The 12312-nt window shown below is 40.9% G+C and overlaps 1 protein-coding gene across 6 annotated transcripts in view; it reads left to right on the forward strand.

Moving 5' to 3' along the window:
* Cacnb2 (calcium voltage-gated channel auxiliary subunit beta 2) overlaps positions 1-12312 on the forward strand; it is a 374901-nt gene that overhangs the window by 291137 nt on the left and 71452 nt on the right. The gene's annotated exons all lie outside the window — the stretch shown is intronic.

The raw sequence follows: 12312 nt of genomic DNA on the forward strand, positions 1-12312 counted from the left end.
GTAGAACGATGTGTTCTGCCCTGTGATTTCTGTTGAGATATTTTTCCCAAAAGAAATTCCTGGGAGGAAGGGAAGTATATTCTGACGTGTAAATCATATGAGGAGTGTGTGCTAAGGCCTCCTATTCCATGCCTGTTTAGCTGTCTGAAAAGCATGTAGATATTTGTCTGAAATGTATCAACCCAAGGAGTGTCTGGTGAAGATAATCTGTCATCTATATTTGAGTTGAAGCAGAGGCTTTTGTATTTATGCAGGAATGTCTCCTTGCAGTGAGACTTTCAGTGTTCCAAAGGGCCACATGGGCAGTGTTGGCTTGGTTCCCTTCTCCATCCGTTCCCGTTGCCTTGAGAGTATAGCAGGGATCTGCTGTTCTACTGATGCCAGGGCAGGTGCTATATATCTTTGGTAAGTTTCTCAGTGCTTCCTCAAGCACCTCATTTGCCTTCTTCTGTAAGTGTTGCCTATAAAAATAAACATATTCTATTTAAATCTAGACTGAACTTCCACAGTTAGTGAAAATGTCAGCTTAAACGTAAAACTTCCCCTGTAAAAATCCACAATATGATAAACAAAGACTCATCCTGTTCTCTTTAATTAAAAACTTTATATATAAATAGCATTTTTTTTTCTCCTTAAAAAGCTCAAACAGGGAAATTGACTGAGACAAAATTGCTGTCCATTCATCTGATATAGTGAAGGAACAAAAGAACAAACCCCAGATATTTCTTCTGTTAACCCTGTTGTGTCTTTTTCTTTTCTTTTTCTATGTTTTTTATTGAGAAACAAACATCAATGAGACAGTTTCAAAACTGATTAATAGGACAGCTTCAATAATTAATACATTGCATATTGCTATCTTCTTAGTGGTTATCCATAGTACAAGATGCACACAGGATATTCTGTCCAAACACTATTAGTACAAAACTTTCTTCTCATTGAATTAAACAAAAGTAGCTGTATATCTATCCTAACTATTCTGCATCTACAGACACAGTGTTGTATCTTTTTCTAAGGACATATTTCTTTCCCAAGATTATCCTTTTAAATACATTTTAGAAATAGATTTCAAGTCTTGTTTAAAAGAAAACAAAACCGAAACAGCTCTTGTTTCATAATTCAAATTGTCAAACTACTCATTAAGATCTTCCCCTCGATTCTGAGACTAGTCAAAATTTGAACCCTAAAAATATACGTATATTCTCTTTGAAGTAAAACAAAATTTTAATGACAGTGGGTATGTCTTTCATCCCAAACTTCCTCATGGTTCTTGGTAATTGATCCTTACTGCAGTCCTCCCTCCCTCCTTCCCCATCTTGCTTAGGTCATATTATCTTGATCGTAATGATAGTTTCCATTAGAACATTCTTGAATTACAGCTTAGCAGCTTGTACTCACTAGATGAGTGTGTGAGTGTGTGGGTGTGCGCACGCGCATGCCTGTGCATGAGCATGCACAGGTGCATATTGCATTTATCCCACAGTATCAAACTGCTCAAAAATAGATTTCCGAAACATTCTAGAAATCTCTAAGATAAGAACGTCCTTGGCTTATACAGCAACAAGGAACACAGCCAACATATAGATTTTAGCAATACTGAGCTCTTTAGTCCTTCATAATCGTCTGTTCCTCCGGGGCTTTGTGCTGCTGTCTTTGTTATTTTTTAACCTTGTTAGAGTGCAATAGTTGTTATAATACTATTTATTCATTGGTATATGCATGCACATCCATATATTTGAAAGGCTATTAAGAATAAGGATGTGTGCCAGCAATGCAGATGGATACAGTGTGATCAACACTGACTGTTTTACACAAGGGGACTCCCAAGCTCACAAGAGCAGAAGACCAAGATTTGTTTTACAGAGGCAGGCGGCTTGCTCTAACTTGATTAGTGACCACAAATCATCAATTTCTTGCGTACAAAGTTAGGCTACTTTATATCCCAGCATTTCCCGTAATGCAGTTTCAGTAATGGATTAAGTGTCAAGTTCTGCACTGTGCAGATGTCTCTTGATTATCATATGGTGATCTAAGACCAAGCAAATGAGAATGTGGTTTTGGCAATGTGGGAGCTTTGTCTGAACTGCTTTGGCTTATCATAAAGTAGAATGTTTAAGAATCTCTAGGTGCTGGTGTGAGCTGGTATTGGTAAAGAAAAGTACTTTCTCTCGTAAGTATTAGGTGTACTGAGATGAGCAGTCTACAATTAACAGTTAGGGTTTATAACTATATATTAAAACTTTATAGAGGCTATAAGTACCTACAGGAAACAATGCATTTGTCATGGCAAGTTTAAAACTTTCTAACCCGCAGTCCTTTTTTCTACAATTGAAACTATTGTTTTTAATCAAATGTTTTTTTTCAATTCCTTGAGACTTCTTGGAACACACCTGTTGTATTAGAACTAATTGCTACAGTGTTGCTATCCATTTCTGTGGGCACACACTCCCTTAGGCATCCATGTGATAAAGTCTTCACAAGTTATGGAGCTGCTGGAAAACCGCATTATGGGATCATGATAGTGGTACAAATAATGTCTTGTATGGTGCAGAAAAGAATTTTGAGCTCATGGAATCTCTAAGTGGGTCTCAGGAACTTCTAGGGGGTGCTGAAGCAGACTGAGAACTGCTGGCCTCATGGCACTGAGAACTCTGCTGTCTGCTGCCCATGCATATGCATCCCTTTCACTGATGGTGGAGCAGTCATACACCTTCCCTCTTGCCTTCTAAGTCTCACACAAGTGTCTTGGGTGGAGAGAGAATCCAATCTGGCGCGCTGTTGGCAGAGATTCTGTAAATGAAATTATACCAGACATCCATGCCCTTGGATGTGTAGAAAAGCATGAAGTGAGGGGTGACATCACATGGAGTTGGCAATAAACAGTTCACATGTTATTAAACCGTGAAAATCCACCTGACCTGATACTGCATGTATGTCTGAAGAAAGCATTTCTATGGCGTCCTCACTGTTCCTTAAGTTCCCTTCTTCTCTAGCAAGCCCTTCCTTGCCTCAGTCTGATAGCGATACAACTACGAAATAACAGCTAAATAGGTCTTTGGTACTTTCCCCCAAATTCTTCAATAGTTTTATCTCTATGTTGAAATTTTGTTAGTATGGGTATAGAGGAGTGCTCAGAATTTTTTAGACAGTAAGTTTACTAAAAAGTGAATTTAGAAAAATGAGGACCATTATATTTTCCAGAGGAAAGCTTTAAAAGAGAAAAGTTTTAGGGTAAATATAACCCTGAAAATCTTAACTCATATATAGTAAAGTAAAACACACAAACAGTGAATTTATATTTTGTGATTAGTAATGATTAGTCCACTGTGAAAAAGCCACTTTGAAACCCTCACAAATCTCTCAAGGTACAAGGAACATAATCTCAGTTACTGTGTTTTGAACTATAGTGTATTGTTTCCTGAAGATATATTGGCCTGAATAGATCAATCAGTCTGTTTTGGAGTATTTACATAAATCACTTGAAAAAATAATTTAAGTAGAGATTTTACATTCATTTCTGAGGATATGTCTTAGTTACTCTTCTCTTGTTGCTGGGACAAATACCTCACCCTCAAAATGAAGGAAGGAAAGGTTTATTTAGCTCACGGTTACTGGAGGTTTCAGTCCATATTCAGCTGAGTCAAAGGCAGAACAACATAGGAGAAAGCAAACTTTCTTGGTGACCTCAAAGAGCAAGAGCAAAAGGGAGGGGTAGCAGCAGCTCAAGCAGCTAGCTTTTCTTCCTGCCTTAAATTGTAATGCAAATTACCTGCCCCAGGGCAAGTGCAGCATCCACACCAACAATAACCAGTCACAAACTCCAGAAGCTGCCCAATGACTGCATGAGGCTTGGGGGTGGGGGTGGGGGGGGGATACCTATACACAAACATAACAGGATAAAATCTCATAATTATAAAACTGGATATAATGATGAATCTCAAGTGTTCAAAAGGTTTTGGTTCCAACAAGCTGAATGGAAGTTTCTGGTTAGGGGGTTAGCTAGCCCAGTATTTCTACTAATGTCTATGAGGCAGGTAAAAAGAAAGTTTACTTATGGAATATAAGTATTTGTTATCTTTTTGTATGACACTATATTTTGTATACTGTGGCATTTAAATAGTCTGCATGTAGATGGTAAGTAGACCCTTGTTTTGGGACAGTATCACCTGCTGGAGTGATCCCAGCTAGCGTAATCATCTGTCAGAGTACAGGCTTCGTTCTCAGCAGTGGTACAACCCAGCCTTTATCAAAGCAGTGCATATCAATCCAGACTTCATTTTATGACTCTGCCATTTTCAAAATTTGACCTCCAGAGCAGGAAATATGGCCGGCATCACTGAGCCAAAGCTCAGTCACTCAGGACAACCTATCTGCAAGGAAAACTGAACGATGTAGCAGCCTGTGTTCCGAGGAGCAAACAGAGTTGGTGAGCACCTGGTCCCTCAGCGTGGGGCTATCCACAGTGCAGAGGCCACCATGAGGGCTTGGAATCCATGATTTATGCAGTGTGACCCCACCTTACACTTGGGATCACCTTCTATTTGGGTGTAGGCCATAGGTGCCTCAAAACTGCAGAGTCACAGAAAATTATTTAGTACCAAATTTGTAAGAGATTTATAATTAAGAGAAACTGAGAAGAAATATGGAAATATAAGAAAATGGGAGGGCCAGGGAGATGGTTCAGTGGAATAAGCACTTGCCTGGCAAGTGCAGGGGCCTGAGTTCAATCCCCGGTTCTGCCAAAAATAATAAGAAGAAGAAGGAGAAGGAGAAGGAGAAGGAGGAGAACTTGTCAGTTTAGCTAGATAAAACTATTAAATATGAATGCTTATTTAATTTTTAGCACAAAAAACTTTCAGTCTTTAAGTTTCATATTCTTTCAAATCTGTTAGCTAGTTGGTTGATGACATCAACATATAGAGTGTCAGAAGGGAAAGAGGTACTGATATATTCTGGTGGGTTTTTAACCTCTTATTCATGGAACATTTTTTTTTTCTTCCTCCAAATGAGATCCTCTATCACATTTCAATTTGAAGCAGATAGCAGAGCTTTACTGGTAGATGTGGGGGAATAGCTCTGAATTTGGAGGACAGCCAGCTGGAGAAATTGGATTCCCTTCTCTAACCATCACTGAGGTATCCCTGAGCCATCTTCTTGGAACTTGGTTGGTCAATCACCAGTTTAATCCACCTTGTTTCAGTGATGATGGAGCTGATGCCCAAGTTCTTCAGTTGGCAGTGAAGGCCTCACAGCTGGTGGATGATGGCTGTGCCTGCAGGTCCCAGGCCACCTGGACTCTGCTCATGTCAGTGCTGTGTGTCATCAATCGAGTTCCCAGCCAGCTGTCCATCTGCTCTCCTGTACCATGGCCATACAGAAAGGCTATCCCTTCTCTTGGCTGACAGCCTGTATTCTCTACCAACAGCTCTGTCTGAGCATTCTGGTTTATGTAGAATGAAGGTCTCCCTTGCTTTGCCATCAATTCTTTGAGCCTAGTTCTAGTTTTCTGATCATGTGAGACATATGGTCACCTTTCTCCTCTTTAGATTTTTAGATTCAAGTCTTCATATGGCATGCTTTTGAACTGCCTTCCCTGAATTCCAGATAGAAAATAGAGCTTGAACAAAAAGAACCTCCATCAGATTAAATACTTGAGGTGTGATCTGGCCAGGCACTGAATAAAATAGACTAAAAATGCATGCAGACTGGTAATAAAATAAAGATGGCTGGTGAGAAGCCACTTCTTTACCCCTTCTGGTTTAATATCTAAAAGCTTTGTGAATTAAACCAATGCTAGATGATCAGGAGAAATGGCACACAATTGTGTTAATATTTTATGTGCATAGTAGTTCATAAGAAAAGGGTTGACATAGCATTTTTTAACAAAAGAAAGGGTGTTTGGGCTTGAAATAAGATTGAGTTCCAGGAAAATGACTAGGAAATATGTATGAAACCCAGTGGAGGATGAGAGTTACTGTAGGAAGGTTTATGTATGCAGATTCATTTGGGGCTGATTCTCTACTGCTGGTGAGTAGAGTCACTCTCCTAGGGATGCAGTGGTAGAACACTGGCCTGGCACAAAAGAGGCCCTGGGTTTACACACACACACACACACACAGACACACAGTTGTTCTAGTATAGGAAAGTTAGGGTGAGAAGCTTCACCAGAGGAAATCCACGCCCTGGTTTTGGGCAGAAGAATGGAAGGCAGGGATCGCTATTGGCATCACTTGATTCCTACCTACCTTTCAGCTCAAAATAATCCTCATACCAAAGTGAACTATTTGCGGGTAACATGGTTTGAGCCTCTTCAAGGTATAATTCGATACTGGATCCCTAATTCACTTATTCTGAATTGCTTTCCTCTAGGTGCATATGCCCCTTACCTCCCACCATTGAAATCATGCTGTAAACATCTCTTCAGATTATGACATCAGGAATCAGGATCCCTGAGGTTTGGCTGTTTGGACAGTTGTATAGTAACTTAATTACTTGGCTTTTCAGACTCTATCAGCTTCTCCAGTAGAAGAGAGGTCTCCTTGGCTGAAATCCACATCCTTCCTACTCTCCTCCTCCCTTCTGCCTTACCCCCTCCTTTTCTTTTTCACTCCACCTATGGTTGTCAGGCCTGTCCCAACTACCATGGTTATGGCAAACAAACTCCCCACCCTCAGGAGGATTATGGTCCAGATGGAGACAACAGACCACACACATATACAAATACACATAATGTGATGTAGCAGTAACTGGTGAGAAACACTTTGCCTCAGTGTATTCTTGAAATTTGTTTCTTATAATTCTGGAGGCTGGGGAGTCCAAGATTAAGATATTGGCTGACTATCTGGTGAAGGCTTGATTACTTCTGTATAATAGTAACTTCGTGCTGTGTCTTCATATGACATAAAGGGCAGAGTGGAAAAAAAGGGACAAGTGAGCTTTATCAAGCCTTTTTAGAAGGACACTGATCTCCTGAGTGCTCTGCCTTCCTGACCTAATCCTTTCCAGGCTCTGAATGCAGTTGTCTTAGTGTAGTGAAGTTTAGTCCTCAACATACCAACCTGAGGATGACCTACTCAAACCCTACCACAGATTAAGAAGAGTGAGCAGTGAAGGCATTGGGGAGTGATCCTCATGACTTCTCTGTGGAAGAGACATTTAACAGAAACCTAACAGCATCAGGAGTGGGGGAGGGGATTTGGAAGATGGAACAGCTCTCCAGGCAGTAGCAGTGGCAGAGGTAAAGGCTCTGAAGTACCTTCTAGAACAGCCATTTTTTTGAAGTCTGAAGTCTTCAAGCATCCAAGGAAGAAAATCATTAGCTCTCTGTGGCAGAAAGGCTAGGGATGAGGGCAAGGGTGGAAGCTGGAGTGTGAGCCTGTCTTCTAAGTGCACTGTGGTTCCCTTGTTTGGGATCCAGGTTAATCACCATCTAGAAGGGGGTACGTCTTATGTGATGGGCTTGTTTTTTTTATCAATGTTTGCTGGCTCCCTGTGGTTCTGCTCTGTTTTGTTTTCCTCCTGTCTTCCTTTTTGTCCTTTCTCTTTTGCTTTTGCAAAATTGTTTATCATTTATATTTTTTCTGCAGAATAATTGAATAATTGAAAGTTGTATTTCTTTACAGGGTACAGTGTGAATACATATATATATATATATATATATTTGTTAATATTTCTGCTTTTGTTTTCTAAGCTCTTTATCAAGCTAGTGTCTTGATTTTAAGAACTTTTCATGATCAGAAAGCTAGTCCTAAAAAAAAAAAGAAAAGAAAGATAGCTAGTCCTCTGAGTGCGATGGGCATACACAGACAATATGAGGCAGCACAGAGCTTCCATCCTTTCTGGTAGACATATCTGACTTGAATCTGGCTCTTTCTATTATCTGTTTGCATAATATGATCAGTTTTCCTGTGCATAAAATAAAGATAATAGTATTACTCCAACCAAAATGTACAAGAGACACTTAAATGTTGCAATATATACAGTTACTTCAACTTCAGGGCTCAACAAATTATTCTTTTTCTATCCAATTTTATTTGTCCTCAGGATGAACTTTCCCTTACTGGGAAGCATTGATGGTATTGAATAGATTTGGTTGATGTTTCTATCTCTAGCACTGACTGAATCATAGCAGGTGCTACACTCAGAGTGAATCAGTGAGTTGGATTCTGACAGAAGGAAGGTGCTATTTCTAAGGGCACCCTCAATGGCTGGCAGTCACTGGTTTACCTCGGACCCCAGAACTTCCTTGGCAGGTCAACCTGGTGACCACTGAGGCTTGGAACAAATATGGGGCTCAGAGCAGGACAAGGTGGGGCTCCAAGGAAACTTCATAGCATAGTGCACCTCTCTGCTGGGCTCCTGCTCCTGCCTGCTTGCTGTTTTGTTCCACTGCCTAACAGCTTAGACCTAATTTGCCAGTTCATCTTAGAGGTCATTAGCTAATCTGGGCAGATATTGTTCTCCCAAGGATAGGATCCTGCTTATCTTGCTCATCCTCCCAGGCCCATCTAGCAACATTAGAAGAGTGTTCTGTTTCCTCCCTGGATTCAGGGAACTACTTAGATGAATTAGCTTATGTGCACAGTCTGTTAGACTGGACTCCAACCCTGAAACACACTCCTTTTCATCATTCCTGCTGCCCTTGATCCCTTTGCTTTAGTCTGAATGTTGGTGTCACCAAAGATTCCTATGTCAAAATCCTAACACCAAGGTGCTGCTAGAAATGGATTCTGGGTGGTCACAGGGTGTTATAGGAGGCACTTCCAGATCCTCGTCTGGGTCAAAGAAGCCAATATTTGTAATCCCAAAGTTACATTATTGGAATCCCATCAAGTTGATTCCAATCTACCACTTTCAATGCAACCGATGGTGAAAATAAAGACACTAAATTATATTTTCAATCATCGGGGAGTCAAGGGGCTCTAAGTCCAGCCATGAAGATGGCTTTCAGGAACCAAGAGAGTGACCCAGGGACTCACCCTGTTTTATTCAGTGGGGGAGTGGCTTGAGGAGGAATGACTGAGAATTGTGGGAAGTAGGTGGCTCTGTGAGCTGAGCTAGGTGGGTGGCATAAATTTACCTCTGCAATATGCAGAGAGGATATGCAGAGAGAGTAATCTAAATTATACAGTATTTACTGCTTTGGTAAGTCTGGTGCTTCAGCTTTGATGTAGTCTTTCAAGCTCGAGGAAGTCATAACCTCTGTCTCGAGGCTCGATCCCAGCTGGCTGCGAGGAGCATTGGCTCTTCCTTCCTGTCTTGAGCCGGCTCACTTTAACAAGCAGCAGGTATAGGTTACCAGAGAAACACACACGCCATCTTCAAAGACTATCACCAGCACCTCGGCTAGACCAATATATATTGCTTAAGGCCAATTGAAGGATAAACAGAAGTCCTAGCCAGGTCTGTACAGAACAGTATGAGGAAATAGAGTCAGGCTCAGTCAAAATGAAGACAGTTGCTCTTCTTTCAAGGAGAGCTGCTCAGGTGGTCCTCTACAGTGCATGAGGGTCTAACCCTCTTGGGTAGGATTAGTTCTCCTACAAAAGAGCTCCTGCAGGGTTCTTGCACCCCTTGCACCTTGTGAGGACAGAGCTGGAAGAAGGGTCACATCTGAGCAGGAAAGAGGCTCTTGCCAAATCTAGCCACATCCCCAACACCCTGATCTTGGGCTTCTAACCTCCAGAACTGTGACGCCATAGATTTCTGTCCTTTAAGACATGCAGTGTATATTACTTTATAATAGCAAACCTAGAAAATGAACAGGGTGTCTCTAATGAGAAGCCTGTAATCAGCTTTGCTGGGTGCTGGTGCTAAGCATTATAACATGGTTTTGAGCGCAAAATAGAACACTAGACACTGAAGCATTAAAATCCAAATTCTGCTGTTTCTTTAGCTATGTGTCCTGCAGCCTTACTGAATGGGTTGCCTTTTCTGTTGATTTTAGGAAATGTTTAAAAAGAGAGCTTACCATTGCCAAGCATGGTTCTGAGCCCCTTGTAGCTATCACTTTATTTAGTATTAGTAACAACTGCAGGAGAAGGGTACTTTTCGCATCTCAGTTTGAGGTGAGGCATTTTTTAGTAACTTACAGCTACTGTGGGAATTTTAGACTGCAGATATCCATGAAAAGGAGGTGAAACTAGTGAGGGCAAATGATGTGCGCAATGCTTCTGAAATATCTTTTGACTATTCGTGTCCCAACCTACACATCAGAAAACTGAGACTGAACAAGTTCATGAATTTCTTGCCTCTCTCTGAGAAGTCAGATTTGATTTGCATGCTTAGTCCAAAATAGATTACTTTATCCACTGTGCGTGTTATAGTAGATGGCTATAATTCGTATAATAACCATTTAACAAAGCTTTCTGTGACAGTTCAATAAATATTAGCTTCATTTTCCCATTATATTCATATAGAAGATGAATAAAATTATATACTATCTGAAGTGTTCATGAAAAATCATGGCATTTAAAATTATAAATTTAAGGAACAAGGGGGAAATAATGATACAAATGAAAAAAGAGAGGAAAAAAAACAGACCTTTTTTGGCTTTTGTGAAAACAGTTTTAATAAGTCTGAATGATTTTTCCCTGTTTCCTGGAAAAAATGAAAAATGATTGTAATTTATAGTTTTTATTGTGTTTTTACCCAACTATTTGTTGGTATATAACAAATTGAACGAGTCCCTATCTTTCCTTACCAGCAATGTCTAATTCTAGGAAGAATCATGTGTAGATTTTGTTTCTGCCTGTGAATTTTGTGTTATTTTATTTTGTTGTTGTTGCTCAATATTAAAGTTTTATTGGAAATTTAAACCAATCTGATTTCTCTCTGGAACAAGAGAAGAAATTGTGGAGCAGCTGGCACTCTGGGAACTGATGTACATTACCACATCTGATAGCTTATCTTGAACCATGGTGTTTATAGCTGCTAGCTGAGTATCAATTTAACAAACTTCCAGTGCTCAGCATTAAAAGAGGCTTGCACTTTAAGGAAGAAGAATTTGCCTTTCCATTACACATGTATTGGCTTTCCAGGGTCCTTGGTTCTGAGTTAAAGGGCACGAGTCCTCTTTTTGTATGCACAGGTCAACATAATGGGATCCTTATTCATTATCAAGGTTATTTCTAGAGAGTTGTCAGAGCCAGGCACAGCAGTAGGTACAGCAAGGGAGATAAATATGATTAAGGGATGGTTTGTGTCCTTCCCTTGCCTCATTAAAGAGGCAGAAGGCCAGATGAAACAGGTGGGGTGAGCACAGTGCTCTAGGATTCAAAAGGAGCAACAACTATTCATGATTGGAGCAGCAAGAAACTTAGGAAAGTGGTGGGATGACAATGAGCTATGGAGGAGAAGTAAGGCTGTGAGAGGTCTTGATGACAGAGGAGAGCTTGTCATGAGGAAGCAAAGGAAGAGCCAGAGCTACAGCAGATGTGAGAAAATGTATGGGTCAAAAAGTCTTTGTTAAATGAAACACAGAGCATAGCATGGAAGGAAAGAAAGGAGACAGCAAGCAAGCACTGATCTATGCTAGCTAGGATCCCGAGTGTCACCTTCTGGGTGATGATATTCTTTTACTGAGTGAAGGTTTTGCGCCAGAGTAAAATGATATGAGCCCTACTTAAGCAAATAAGCCTGAGTTCAAACTACTTATGCTGCATTAAAGATCTGAGACAATGGAGCTGGTGAGATAGCTCAGCAGAATAAGCACCTGCTTAGGCAAGCTCAGGGACTGGGGTTTGATCCCCAGTACCACATGCTGTGCCAGCCACAGCCATGGGCACACTGAGACCAGGAGTGGTGATAAACAGCTGTAATCCCAGCACCTGGGTGGCCGAAAACAAGAGGATCACTGCCAGTCTGAGCTACATAGTGCTCAGTTACAATATTTGGGTAAGAAGCACCAGAAACTTGAGTTGGGGAGGTGACCATCAGACTAGAATTAAGATCTGGGGAAGGAAAGTTAATAAGCTGGGCAAATAATTGGATTCCTTCCCCACTCCCTCCCTCTTTCCTTCCCTCCCTCCCTCCTTCCTTCTTTCCTTTTTTTTCTGTAGGAGTTGGCAGAGCTGATCATGATGATGTTAGAGAAAAACAGAAGAGAAAGGGCAATGGGGGAAAAGTGCTTTCTTTACTACTAACTTCCTTGGAGCCATAGTTCTTACATGTTGAGCCATATCAGAGTCTTCAGAGGGTGGAGAAAGTACAGAGTACTCTGCTTCATCCCTCAGATGCTCTGCTCCATAGAGCCAGGGGATCCAACCACAGGTATCCCCCACAAGTTCGTGGGGGCTGCTGCTGCTGATCCTGGCA

The sequence above is a fragment of the Octodon degus genome, unplaced genomic scaffold, assembly GCF_000260255.1.
Source record: "Octodon degus isolate 3935 unplaced genomic scaffold, OctDeg1.0 scaffold00220, whole genome shotgun sequence".
Lineage (NCBI taxonomy): Eukaryota > Metazoa > Chordata > Mammalia > Rodentia > Octodontidae > Octodon > Octodon degus.